Below are 14,033 nucleotides of genomic sequence, written 5' to 3' on the forward strand. Positions count from 1 at the left end.
ATTTTGGAACCCATCTGCTCAACACCGAAATGGGCGGCATAGCCAAGGTAATGCCAGTCTGTGCAATGTAGACCCATGTGAACTCCTCCCGCCTTATTCTCAGGGAAATTGCAATGAAGGCCTGTAGCCAAAAACGCCCCGATAAGTCTGCATTGACGTCTTCTCTGCACTATTCAAATGTATGTTGCTACCTTATCCGTTCTACAAACTCTAGCATGCCGCGTGTGCAAGCTGTGTGCATGACATACACCTTTCCTTAAATGTGTTGCTTCGATTCTAAACAACTTGCGCGAGGAAGGCAACTATTCTGTGCTGGAATCTTGCAAACCCAAAACAAAGCATGATTGTTAAAGTGCAAAGTTCCTCCGACTAACCCAGTACATCCCCCACTAGATGGTGGACCCAATGGAAAAAGGGCGGGTGTATATAGAATAATGGGTCATTTGCTAGCCGGTCAGTAGCACCATAAGGCCAGGAAACTCGATGCAAATTCAACCGCGACTAGACCACTCCACCACAAGGTAGTGCCTGGCCTCTAATCCCACGTTGAAGAGAGAGACAGAAAGACAGGGGTTTTGGATGATAGAAAATTGGACAGGACAGGAGCTCGGAGCAAACCCTCTGGTCATGATGCACACAAACGTGTGTGAATTCATTTCTGAGACTGCTCTGGTGAGTGTGCACTGTGCCCCTGCACCCTAGTGCTGAAGGAAAGATGCCAAGAGGGTTTATAGTCATTCCATCGACAGCCAAAGCATCGAATGCCATACTATCTAAAAAGAAAGCATCGAAAAAAAAGAATCTAATGCATTTTTTCTTTTTTTTTTTTAATGGGAGGGGATCCCCTTCCCCAAAACCCCTTTTATAACCTTTAAAGCCCATTTTTATTAAACTAAACCATTTACCATCTAAAAAAATGCATTAGGTGTTTTTTTTCCGATGCATTTTTTTAGATAGTATCGCTGTCAATGCTTTGGTTGTCGATGAAATGACCGGAAACCGCCCAGAGCAAAGATTCCTACCAATGTTGAACCTCAAATGGTCCTGAAGCAATAACATAATGGAATGCGGTGATGAGCCGAAACGTGTCGTGTCTGCCGAGGAATGCTTTTAGTCCCTTATGAGCCCCTAATGACCTTTTAGAAGGTGTTAAAACCATATCCGAATGCATAAAAAATCAAGCTTCGCTTCTATCATCACTGGATGTGGGTTTGTTGCAGAATCTGTCTACTTTGAAGATATTGCATTAGGAGCAATTAAAGTAATATAGTATATATATATATATATATATATATAAATGTTTTAGAGAGCTCTTCTGTTGCACCCCGAAGTAGCCGCTCCAATTCCAATATGTGTCCTATGCTGTATTGTTAGCTCACCCTGGGCCATGGTAATGCAGCAGAAGTAGCACAGATGCGTGGCTTCCTGTGTCGACAAGAGACTAGGGCTTGGATGCAGAGCTAGGACGAGAGACTAGGATGAGAGACTCAAACTAGAATGCGTTACTGCGACTAGGATGAAGTACTAGGATGAGGGACTAGAACCATGAAGAGACACCAGAACTGTGACTCAGGGTTCCTAAATTACAGGGCTATGCAGTTTTAATTTGTTAACATGTGCCGGCACTGTGATGTGCGGGCAGAGGAAAGTATGGTGAGTGGCAGGGCACTCCTTCCTTCAACAAAAGGATAAAAACTGAAATGGACAATCTTGTGGAAATTAGATAGAACAAGCAACTCTGATGCAGATGTAAGGAAATTACAGTATAAGGAACAATGGTTGATTTTTCTTACTGACTCAGTTACTAAAGGACTCAATGAATTTGAGAATTGGAAACACTGATTGAGTTTCCATGACTCACTTAACACTGTCACACTTAGATGTGTCAGTGTGCATTTTGATACTAACTTCATACAACATTGTATACTGTGTTTTTCTCTTTTTTCTCTTTTTTGTTTTCACTTATACTGGCATGCCTACCACAGCATGTTGTATAACACACTAGATATCCAGTTGAAAGTGGACCTTATAATATTGAACTACCGTGAGGAATTCGCGCAGTGAAGTCCTTTAAGGCCGAAGCTAGCAAAATACAATGAAGGTATCAGTTAAGGAATAATTTTAGCAAGTATTGACTTTAGTGACGCATTGGACACTGTCACATGACATTTAGCCCCTTAAAAATGACTATTCAAAATATGCATGGGCACGGGAGTATATATTTGTTGCACTTACCATTGAGGAATTTGTTTACAAATTACATCGCGCCTCGCAGCACTGGATATATTTACATTTGTTACTGGACACGAAGGAGTCAAAGCACCGAGCATTCCGAGCTAGACGTGGAACACGTGACGTGCGAGACGTGAGAAGTGTAGGAGTCACGTGATGTGTTGTAAGAAACGTGACACATAATAGCGTTCACGTGATGAGTTGGAACGAGGATATACGATATTCCAGTAGCACCAACAGAGAGAGATACACTCAAGCAGGACAGTGACAGGACCGATACTGGCCACAGAGAGGGTAAGTCAATTTCATACCGCTCAGCGACAAGCGGGGTAGAAAAAGACAGTGTGCGTGATAGCGACGCTTGGTAGTGTCCTATGGTGGGTCTAAATTTTTTTCATTAATCATAGGTATCCCTATTGTGACTTATACGGGATGGCAAAGTTGGAGCGTCATTTTTACTATGGGAAATTTTACTTCCTGATGCGGCGGCAAGTGAGCCGGTTCCAGGAATACAGTAGTGAGATTACAAGAGGAACAGTTCCATATAGACATCAGGTAAAGAAAGACAATGGGCCTCATTACACAGACGGTGGTGGACCAAGGTGCTATTAGCACCTTGGTCCATGCCGGTAAAATACCGGCACCACCTTGGTGGAAAGAGGAATTACCGCCCTATTCCAAGGTTGGTAGGCGGTAATTCCCCCTTCCCCCATTGCCCTTCCCCATTCCCATTTTTGCCCCATAGGGCATAATGGGAATGGGGAAGGTGCTAATTACGGCACCGCAAATTGCGGTACCGTAATTAGCTCCCTGGTCCCTTTGCGGGTTGGTTTTTAACGCCTGCAAAAAGCAGGCGTTAAATTATCCAACGCGCAAAGGGACCTCGTAGTAAGGCGGTAAGGGTTAACGGTCACCGGTACCATTAACGGTGACCGTTAACGCTTACCGCCGTCCGTGTAATGAGGCCCAATGTCTAGTTATGAGCATGCAGTGTAAATGTATTCTACACTACATAACGTGCCCCACAGAGAGTGTTGGGAGTGACACAGTTACAGACATTAACGTATAGAGATGGATAACAATTATAAGTGTCAGCAGTCAACATACCAACAGTGACAACATAACCATAGGTTGTTGCTCCATAGGTTTACGTGCAAACTGAGTTATCTTGTGTAGCCCTTGGCATAACACCAGGATACATAAATAATAAATAATGAATACACAATGACTGTTTTGGAAATAGGATGTGATTTATGCTCAGAGTGTACAACAATCGAGTTTTCTGTTTTTTTGTGTTTTTCAGGAATCGAGCAGTCGGTCATCATTGTTGGGGCTTTCCCCTTAAGTAACCGTTTTCAAGTGACTTTGTGGAAGAGTGATGCGGTAAGCCTTAGTTCAGTAAACTTAGTTACTGTCTAGGTAGGACAACAGGGAATTGTTCATTACTGACTGTTGTCTCTGGTTATTTTTCCCTCATTTTTGTGTCGCCAGGTCAAGAATCAGATGTTGTAGTGTTAGTTATATTTTGTGAACATCACTTAGAGTGAAGAGTTGGACAAGATTGAACCAACCAGAAATGAAGAGAGATGGTTGAAGGGTACAGATGGTCCCCCTGATGAAGTTCTTTAACATTGTGTTGAACTATATTGGTGAACGAAACATGTTGGGCAATTAATGGTATTGTGATTTTGTGATGATACAGGATAAATATTACAAATTTAGTTGTAATTCACCCCTGGGTAGCACTGAATGGGGTAGTAATGTATTGAATCGATGCTAGATGTTATTAGTGGTATCCTTTAATAATAAGGGACCAGTTAGCTACTGACCATTGTGTGTCTAGAGGCAGAGTGTTCTCCTTCAAAGCACTGTACATGATTTAGCTTTGTACAGGCAGGATGTCACAGGGTTAAGCACAACACAGGTTGTATTATGTATGGTAATTGATTTTATGAGACATTTTTGTAAAAGGTTTTTGCAGGAATTGTTGCAATTTTAGAAAATGTGTTTTATAAATTGTTACAAGGATTTATGATTTATATGTAATTAAAATTGTGATATATACATGGTGTGTTGACTTAGTACCTATTTGTTAAAAGTACTAGGTTGTTCTGACCTGGGGGACACCCGAAGGGGTAACCGGTGACGTGGTTTGATCTTTTGTTGAAGGAATGTCCGCAATTTCTGGTTAGGGGCCCGGTCATCACATCGTTAAAATGGCTCCACGTCTCTTTATGGTTGTTGTTTGGAGTGGCAAGGCACACAAAGTAGCAATTAGTGATTCGGCCAATGCATGCCAATTGCACTGGCAGTTGCCAGAGGGCCGCCTATGGACTATTTTTTTTATTGTTTAAGGGACTTAGGTTTAGTCATCCTAGGTTTCGTAGGGTCATCCAGACATGGACCCCTTGCTCACTGTGCTCATAGAGGCACAGCTCCACCTCACTGATGAGGCCCAACAAGGCTGAAACACATGTATGGGGTTCATGTTGATACCCTTGTTCAGAGAGGAACTGCCATAGCATTTCGGTGCTGGACTGCCCATGTGTGCGCGACAAAGACTGATATGCAAATGGATATTTCCCTTCTGTGAAAAATACAGTGAGCTATAATGTGGCTCTGCAGTTTTAATGTATTAACATGTGCCGGCACTGTGATATGCTGGCAGAGGAAAGTATGGCAAGTGGCAGGGCACACAAAATAGCAATTAGTGATTCTGCCAATGCATGCCAATTGCATTGCCAGTTGCCATGCCTAAAGAATATTTAGCTTTTCAACACCCTTCCCCTTCTCTCTCTTCTCTGTAGCATAGTTTGGACCAGCAGCACCATAAGTGCCTGAACCAAAAGCTGCCCCAGATAATGTTCTTCATGACCCATTTCCATCTATGCAGCCAGGGTTACAGGTGTCCATGCCAAATACCACCGTGTTCCACCTTGAAATAATGAATGACAGTGCACTGTGACAAGAGAAGGGGGTGATTGACAAAGAGGTGTGGTTTGTGCATGAAGCTTGTGATTGTGCAACAGGTGAATACTACAAGTGCCCTGTGCTCAAGTGGTCCACAGGAGGTTTGAAGATGTTGATCTCTCAGGTAGCCCTATCATCTGCCGGCCAACATGCAATCCCTCTACATTTTGGGCCCACACAAGCCCACCCCTAAACCAAGCATGTGTTATACAACATGCTGTGGTAGGCATAGAAGCAGTCCCCATATGCTTTCTACACTCAGGGTCTTAGGCTGCTCCCAAACAGTAGGCCTGCACGGACCCCCAGACACTTACACTTGGCCCACACGGGTTCTGGAAATGCCATACCAAATGTGGTGATCCACTGGCAGAATGTACATGTCAATCCGTGGCAACACACTAAATAGACACAAAAGACCAGCATCACTGCATATATTACTACCATATGCATCCCCACAATGCTAAACGCTCACACTTCTTGGTCTGCCCCCCATGCTCTTACATCAGACACCGAATGCAAATGGCCATTGCTTAGTTCTGTGAGTTAAACCTTTGATCATCTGCTTCAAAACCAAGTGACAGGCGGTCGCTGCCACAAAATGGCCATTACTTTTCCACTTTACAGGGCCGCGTGCGTTTCTCAGAAATCGTGGATGAGATAGACTTCCACTCAAGCTCTCCAGCACATTTTAGGCTTAAAACAAACTCTTGTTTTGAAGTGTTAAAATTTCAGGACGCCCACCAAAGAAATTAAAAATTCACGGATTGCTGTATGCAGAAACTGTGCCAAATGGTCCCGCCACCCTCTTTCACCAATACAGTCAAAGGCAAACACACCCAGATGATGCAATGCTGCTCCTTCCCTCTACTCTGCAGGTCCCCTACCTAAACCTAGCATCTCCCTACAAAATGGCTGCTTCCACAGGCATGCTCAGAAGCAGGCGGCTGCCTTAGAAATGGAGTCCCAGCACCCATCCATCTATGCGGCAGAGATAAACCATATTGGCGATAGCCAATGGGCATTTATGAACGTTTACTGATTTTCTTTTTTGCCAAATGGCAATTTCGCAGAATAATTTTTGGGCTGTTTTTTATACTTTTTAAAAAATCACAAATGGGGGACCCCCCACATTCCCACTTTCACTTCCCACCCACTGCCCCCTTTCTATATACCTTATCCCAGCTTACCATCTACATGTGTGTGGTAAAGAAGTAGCAAAAAATGCTGCAAACAAAATTTGGTGAAATCGCCATTCAGCAAAAGTGGGTCATATCGCAAATGCTAAGTAATCCAAATACCGTGAACCAGTGCAGTGCCTCCAGGCACCAAACCCTAAATGTGGCAGCCATTGTAACAATCCTCGGGTATCTTGCCCAGCTAATGGCAAGCAATGAATAAACTGCTTGCCAAGCTGCCTTAACCAGTGCCACTTTAACCAGCAAAAACATTCACCACACATATGACATGTCCAAAGAACACTCCAATGAATGGCAGCCCAGGTTGTCTTACTTAGAGATGTTCCAAGACCGCCTTGGCAACCCTTCTTGTGATTACCACTGCTACTCTGCTGAAGCAGTATTTTGTTTATTTTGAATGTGAAACTCAAAAAGTTTGATGCAGTTAATAGTTAATATTCCTCGGTGAGTATTACTGGCACGCTTGCGTGAATAATCAAATTGAAGGAACATTACTTTATTTTAATTATTTTCTTTCAGAGTCCAAATTGTAGTGTATGTGCTTTCCAACAATTAATCACATTCCCTTTAACTTTTTTGGGTTCTTCCTATATTCCAGTGGAACAAGGTTGCGGATCCACGTGATGGTTGGTCTAGCACGCAACAAATTGTCCTTTGGTACAGTGCATCATAGGGCACCCCAAACAAGCACCAACACCCCAATGATTGTGGACCCAGAGCAGAGGAGTGTCGCTCAAGATTATGGGTCAAACAAAGGCACGGTCAGGAGTCGAGATGAAAATGATCAGCTATTGCAAATACACTAGATGTGTGTGTATCTGTGAACACCAACAAGACTTATTGTGTGTCATATCTATAAAGTAGATATCCTCGCTTTTGAAATATGCACCCTGGGCATATAGATTTGAAATCCATAGCGTAAGAGAGCGGGAATTGGAATCAAGAACATGACCCACAATCCACGTAGCAAAAAGACAGAAAAGGGGTTCCTTTGCAGCAATTGGCCACCACCGGCATCCTTTGGTGGCTGGACCAGACTTGTTGTTGATTTATGGAACAATATTGCTTGACCCAACCTCTGCACTTGAACTATGGTCATTTCCACTGATGTGTCTTCCTGTCAGTATAGCTGGGTACCCTTGCCATGCACTTATCACCTATACGAGGAAATAGGGCAGTGAGGGGCAGTGATGGGCATTGCAGATGGGGCACAGATGGATGAAACCCTGAAACCTAGAGCATCAGTAAGTGAGCAAACTCCAATGTTTGCGGCATACAAGGCCATAAGGCAATGGTCAGATCATTAAAACATTCATCTTGTGTTAAAGCTTCTTTTCCTGCACACCGAGAAGACTTTGAACAGCCTCAAGTCACATTCACTCAAAGTGGTGCTAGTGCAATAGCAGTCTGGGCCCGCCTTTATGAATTAAGCCGGAATCTTGGCGTCCTCAAGTCTTACACGTCCTCAAGTGCCGTGCTGCTGGTACAGGTAAATTGGTAGCTCCTTACCAACTTTGTGCTAGAGGGGCAAATGGCTGCTCCCAAACTACACTGACACTCCCATGAGAAATCTGGACATTAATGGGGTAAGGACGTAAGGGCTTTTCGCAAAATATAGCAACAATGGGGAGTGCTGTATGGACGTTTTTGGGTATTAGCCTATTTGATCTAAAATAAATAATTGAGCTAATGACCAATTTGATTGAATTTTGCATGGGTGATTTGGCCTTCGGGGCAATTTGGTTGCACCTATTGCAAAAAAACAACCACGGAGAACAGAACAGGGGTTGCGGGGGTGTCCCCCGCTCCCCATGTTTGAAATGTTCTCATTTTGGGGGTGCAGGGGTGTCTCTCGCTTCCTTAAAATTGTAGGCAGGGACAAAAAAAATAATTACAATTAAATTGGACCAGATGAATTGCGGTCTGTTTGCTGCGATCAAAAAAATTCCGTCACACACACCCTAACTAGTTTTTGAACCAATCATAATCATGTAGACCATCTGCTCTTGGAGGAAATTGAACTGGAACACACACAGCAGGAAATACTTTTTAGAAAAGGTACAGGTGGTATAATGTTTGGTATAAATGTGATTTTTTAAAAAAATCTACATAACTCCTAATGCTGGAGGAGGAGAAGAAAAACTGGCTGCAAACAAAATGTGGTATTCTGTGGTATTCTGTGGCAATAGAATAGTATGAAGTAGTTGGGTGTTCCGGTTCTTGCACTACCCTTTACACTCTATGATGCCAGTGTAGAGGAGGTCCCAAATATAGCCTGCACTCCAGCCACCCATGTCGAAATGCCAGAAGCATAATCACCAAGATATGTGACGTATAACGAGCAAATGAACCAACAGAGAGCCACAGTGGGGTTCTGCCCAGTACCCACCAGAGGGACATGCATACCTATTGAAGCGCCAATAACCAGACAACCATGGGCTGCAAGGTACCCACTGAGACAACCATACCAGCAGCTGAGACGAAATGAAGAGTACCTGCAGACGGTCCACAAAGAGACCCAAAGAGCATTAATGGACGGCCAGTGGATATGACACAAGGGCCTGGACAGACTTGTGGATGAACGAAAACGGCTACCAAGGATAGCACGCCAGTGCAAGCAGCTATGAAAATAGATGTAATGGACACAGGAGAAGAGACGATGTTGAAACGTAAGGAAACGGTGCTATGAAGCAAGATAGAAGTAACCAACCAGCTAACACGTGTAAATAGGCTTGGAACACAAGTAGCTAAGAAAAACGGTACTGCTTGCAAGGCTTAGTAAAAGAATAGAGCGGCATGCGCCAAGTAAATATCTACCTCAATAAACCACACTATACAAGTGCGACTCCATTTTGTAAAAGCAGAATTAAGCCCAGGCCGCAAGGTACTAACAAGGTCAAGATTCATATTCCAGCCAAACCCGAAGGAAAGAGCGGAATCGAAACTCAGTAAGAAGCAGCTCAATGCCTGGGAATTCGAGGTCAACTCCAGGAAGGGAGGAGAGAGGCAACACTGGAGAAACGGAACTTCAGAGCATACCAGCCAGCCAGTGAAGGTCGTGATAAGGAGGCCCCAGGCAGGTGGCGAGGCTATGGAAGAATCAAATACCCGAACAACAGGGAAAATGAAGCAGATTCATGGTGAACAGACACGTGACCAGCCAAGCGCAGAGAGGTACCAACGTATGATGTCACCCAGAACCCGAGGATGCCATAACTTTTCCTGATAAGCGCTACAGTTTCGAGGCCATCCTCAGCCAACTAATTGACGCATAGCCCTAAAGGTACTGATTGATGGAAGGGAGGCAGGGTGAATCATGGGGCACTCCGCACCTGGGTGTCCATACTGCATGCTGCTAATTAAAGTGGAGATTTATGCCTAGGGGTGTAACCCACCCAATCACAATGGACCAAATAATCTAGGGTCTTATAGCTGGTAGAACCAATAAGACGTCGTAGCTGTAGTGACGTCTACCACAAGTGATGTAGTGAGATGGGCGCAGACGCCCACCCGATAAGAGCTATCCAATCCGCATTCTCTGTTACCATATACAGATATAGCACCTATACTTAAGTTACCTTTCCGACCAATAGAATTGCATGACAAACTTATGAGTTTTGCACGTCAAATGGTGATGAATTTTGCCCATAAAAGTTGCTGTCTGTCACGTCCTCAATCTTGCCCTCCTCCCGACACTTACCCGGCACCATCCGTTCCCGTACCCACCACCCACACCAACGGGGAAGACACGGCAGGCGGGATGTCAGAGAGGGCAGAATCACCTTTTTCCGCCCATTTCCGTGTTGGCGCTTGCCCTGGCGTCTCATCCATGCCCGACGGCTCCGGTGTCGTCGGCTCCAGCTCCCGCGCACAGGGGAACCCGATCGCGTCTCGCTCAGACGATCCCGTGACTAGTCACGGGATCGTCTGTAGCCGACGCCGGCGTCCACATTGGACAAACACCAATCACTGATGGCGTCCGACCTCACGTGACGCTCCTGTGCGGTCATGTGCCCTGTCACGTGATCTAACTTTCCTTCAAAAGGAGCTGAGAGGAAACACTCAGTGCTTCACAGCTGTTTCTACCAGAGACCTGTTCGGCATTACCCTCTTTCTTCTTGCTACAGTTTGGAACTCGACCACGGAACGTTACTTGGACTTGTCTTGGATTTCCCTTTGGATTCAACGTATCTTCTGGACCCTTGGAACTCTTGACCCCCCCTTTCTGGCCCTGGAATTGCTCTGGATTATCCTTTTGTCTTGGCAAACTTCTAACCACACAATTCCTGTCTATCACGTTTTGCCTCCTGAGTCATTTGGGGTTCACCACCTGGACCTTGGATGGACTTGCTATCTGGTCATACTCTGGCTACCGGTGTGAGTTGGAGGAACTGCTGTACATCCCAGCCTGCTGTTGGTCTTCCCTCGTTGTCTATTCAGGTTTCCCACCTGTCCTATCATCCCCAGGGTAAGCTTTGTCATTTTTCCTTGTTTGCTTGCACTGCCATTATTGTTCAAAGTATACCTGATCCTAACCTTTGCCTTCCAGCACTCAGGGGTCCTTCCGGTGTTCCCGGTATCTGACTGACAACGCCACACATCACCTGTGGCCTCAAAGATTGCTAGGGCAGTATACTTTACCTGCTCGAGCGATACTTGGGGACGGAGGTAGTTTATAGCTGCACGACCATCAATGCGGATCACCAAGATCAGAACAGACTGTGAAGCCTATTGGTCGTCCAGCTATGGACACCTCAGCCGGGGACCCCGTGAGGGCTTTAATGCAGGCAGTGACAACACTCAGGGTCGACATGGCAACCGCTACTGCAACCCTACGCGCCGATATTACCGCTGCAACCACCGCATTACACCACCGCCTCAACACGGTATTAAGTGCACGCCATCCCTTACCTGCAGAAGCTGAATTTGATGAAGCCATTCCTCCCCAAAACCCTCCTCCTGTCATACCCCCTTCCTTCCCGGCCGCTCCTATGGTGATCCAAAACCCTTTTCCCTTGGCTGCTCCCGAAAGATACCAGGGCGACCCAAAGAAATACCGTACTTTCATCAATCACTGTAAACTTCATTTCATGTGTCGTCCTCAGGCTTTCCCCGATTCCGTATCAAAAGCAGCCTTTCTTCTCTCCCATCTATCTGGGGTAGCCGCCACATGGGCCAATCCATTGCTAGAAAACAACCACCCTGCGTTGTACGATTTTGAGTTACTGACCCAAGAGATGGCAAAAGTATTCGACACCAGGCACAAAGCACAGTCTAGAGACATGGAATTCCTAGATCTCACGCAGGGTCGGTCAACCCTCATAGAGTACATCACCAGGTTCAATCAGTTGTCTGCTGAGACATCCTGGCCAGAAAATAAAAAGGCTGTGGTGTATTACCGGGGTTTATCTGGGGTCATGAAAGATGCCTTGTCTGTAGTGCCTACGCTTCCCACAGTATATGCTGATCTGGTGGACTTAACATTACAAGTCGATGCCAGACGATCGGAGCGACGCGGAGGAGGTTCATCCTCGTTCCCACTTCCATCCACGGCCATTGCTACTCCCGAACCCATGCAGATAGGCGGGATCCGCAGCCCTATCTCACACGTCGAACGAGAGCGCAGGAGAACGGACAATGCCTGTTTTTACTGCTGTCTCAACGGGCATTTCATAAAAGAGTGTCCTCGCCGCCCAAAAAACAGAAACCCGGGTTTTCAGAAGGCTCGCCCCTAAGATCAGAGGTGGGAGCGAGTACTATCCGGAATACCTCTGAACCTACCTTCGGTCCTGCACGACCCATTATAGTTCAGGCCTTTCTGAACCACGCTACAGGTTCTCACGCCGTGTCAATAGTGATAGACTCAGGTGCTACAGGCTGCTTCATCGACATAGCCCTGGCCGGTTCACTGGACCTGCCTTTGGTCATGAAGAAATGTCCCGAACCGGTCCAGGCGGTGGATGGTACTTCTCTTGCCTCTGGTCCAATCCGGCAACAGACAGCTCCCTTAGAGCTGGTTGTTCAGGAAAACCACAAAGAGACGATCACATTTGATCTCATTGCCACCCCTCAGTTTGGAATAATTTTAGGCATTCCTTGGCTAAGGCTGCACAATCCCCTCATCAACTGGGGGACGGGTCAGGTTTCATTCGAATCCGAAACATGTCAACACTACTGCCTACTGGCAACACCTCAGTTCTCCAGTCCCGCGGGAATCCTGGGAAGCGTCACATCCATGGCTATAGCGGACAGCACTGACCACCATGATACGCACACAGTAGGGGCTGTCACGGGTGGGATACCAGCTGTTTACCATGATTTCCAGGCGGTATTCGACAAAGGGTCTGCAGAAGGCCTACCCCCGCATCGACCTTACGACTGTCCTATCGACCTGATTCCTGGCGCACCTATCCCGAAGGGTCGTATCTACTCCCTGACTCAGGTGGAAGAGTGGACCTTGCAGGAGTATATCCAACAGGCTTTACGGCTAGGTCATATTCGTCCATCAACCTCTCCGGCTGCAAGCCCTATATTCTTCGTTCCGAAGAAGGAAGGGGACCTCCGTACCTGTGTCGATTATAGGCGCTTGAATGCCGTCACAGTGAAGAACCGCTACCCCATACCTCTGATCACTCCCTTGCTGGACAAACTCACCCATGCCACAATATACACCAAACTCGACCTCCGCGGGGCATACAATCTTATTCGCATGCGTGACGGTGATGAATGGAAAACGGCCTTCTGCTCACGACAAGGCCTATTCGAGTACACTGTCATGCCTTTTGGTCTATGTAACGCCCCGGCTACCTTCCAACACTTTATGGACGACGTTTTCAACGATATCTTGAACACTTATGTAATTGTTTATCTAGACGACATTCTGGTGTTCTCCACTTCCCTTGATGAACACATAACACATGTCAGGGAAGTATTGTCGCGACTACAAAGCAACGCCCTTTACGCCAAGCCTGAGAAATGTTCGTTCCATACCAATCAAGTCGAATTCCTGCGGTTCCAAATCACGCCCAAGGGGCTCTCTATGAATCAAACCAAGGTTTGGGCGATCGACGAATGGCCGACTCCAACCAATCTCAAGCAGCTGCAGTCATTCCTAGGATTCGCTAACTTTTATCGCAGATTCATATCAGGGTTTTCTTCGGTTGCGGCTCCACTCACGGCACTCACTAGCCCTTCTGTCCCCTATGTATGGTCCACGGCTCAGCAATCTGCTTTCAATATACTGAAAACCCTGTTCACCACCGCTCCGGTATTACAGCACCCTGACCCCGACCTTCCGTATATTCTCGAAGCAGATGCCTCTTCCTATGCATTAGGTGCGGTGTTATCCCAGACCTGTCCTACCACCAACCGTTTGCATCCAGTAGCATTCCACTCCCGCAAGTTCACGACTACCGAACTACACTACACGGTTACAGAAAAGGAACTGCTGGCTATTAAGGATGCACTTCAGGTCTGGAGACACCACCTTCTAGGTGCCAAACATCAAACCACAGTGTTTTCTGATCATAAAAATCTCCAGGACCTTGCTTCCTTGAAATGTACAAACAGTCGCCAGGTTAGGTGGCATCTTTTCTTTGCCGCGTATGATTTTGTGGTCAAACACAGGCCCGGTGT

General features: G+C 46.1%; 1 protein-coding gene and 1 long non-coding RNA gene across 3 annotated transcripts in view; one reads left to right on the plus strand and one right to left on the minus strand.

Annotated features, from left to right (window-relative positions):
* The window catches only part of GRIN2D (glutamate ionotropic receptor NMDA type subunit 2D), a 1,678,351-nt gene that overhangs the window by 967,356 nt on the left and 696,962 nt on the right, over positions 1-14,033 (minus strand). The gene's annotated exons all lie outside the window — the stretch shown is intronic.
* The window catches only part of LOC138526530 (uncharacterized), a 618,058-nt gene that overhangs the window by 277,571 nt on the left and 326,454 nt on the right, over positions 1-14,033 (plus strand). Inside the window, exon 2 of the long non-coding RNA XR_011283611.1 lies at positions 3,536-3,615. This is a non-coding gene — a long non-coding RNA (uncharacterized lncRNA). The remainder of the gene's footprint in view (positions 1-3,535; positions 3,616-14,033) is intronic.

The sequence above is a fragment of the Ambystoma mexicanum genome, chromosome 1q (assembly GCF_040938575.1).
Source record: "Ambystoma mexicanum isolate Mex_15411 chromosome 1q, UKY_AmexF1_1, whole genome shotgun sequence".
NCBI lineage: Eukaryota > Metazoa > Chordata > Amphibia > Caudata > Ambystomatidae > Ambystoma > Ambystoma mexicanum.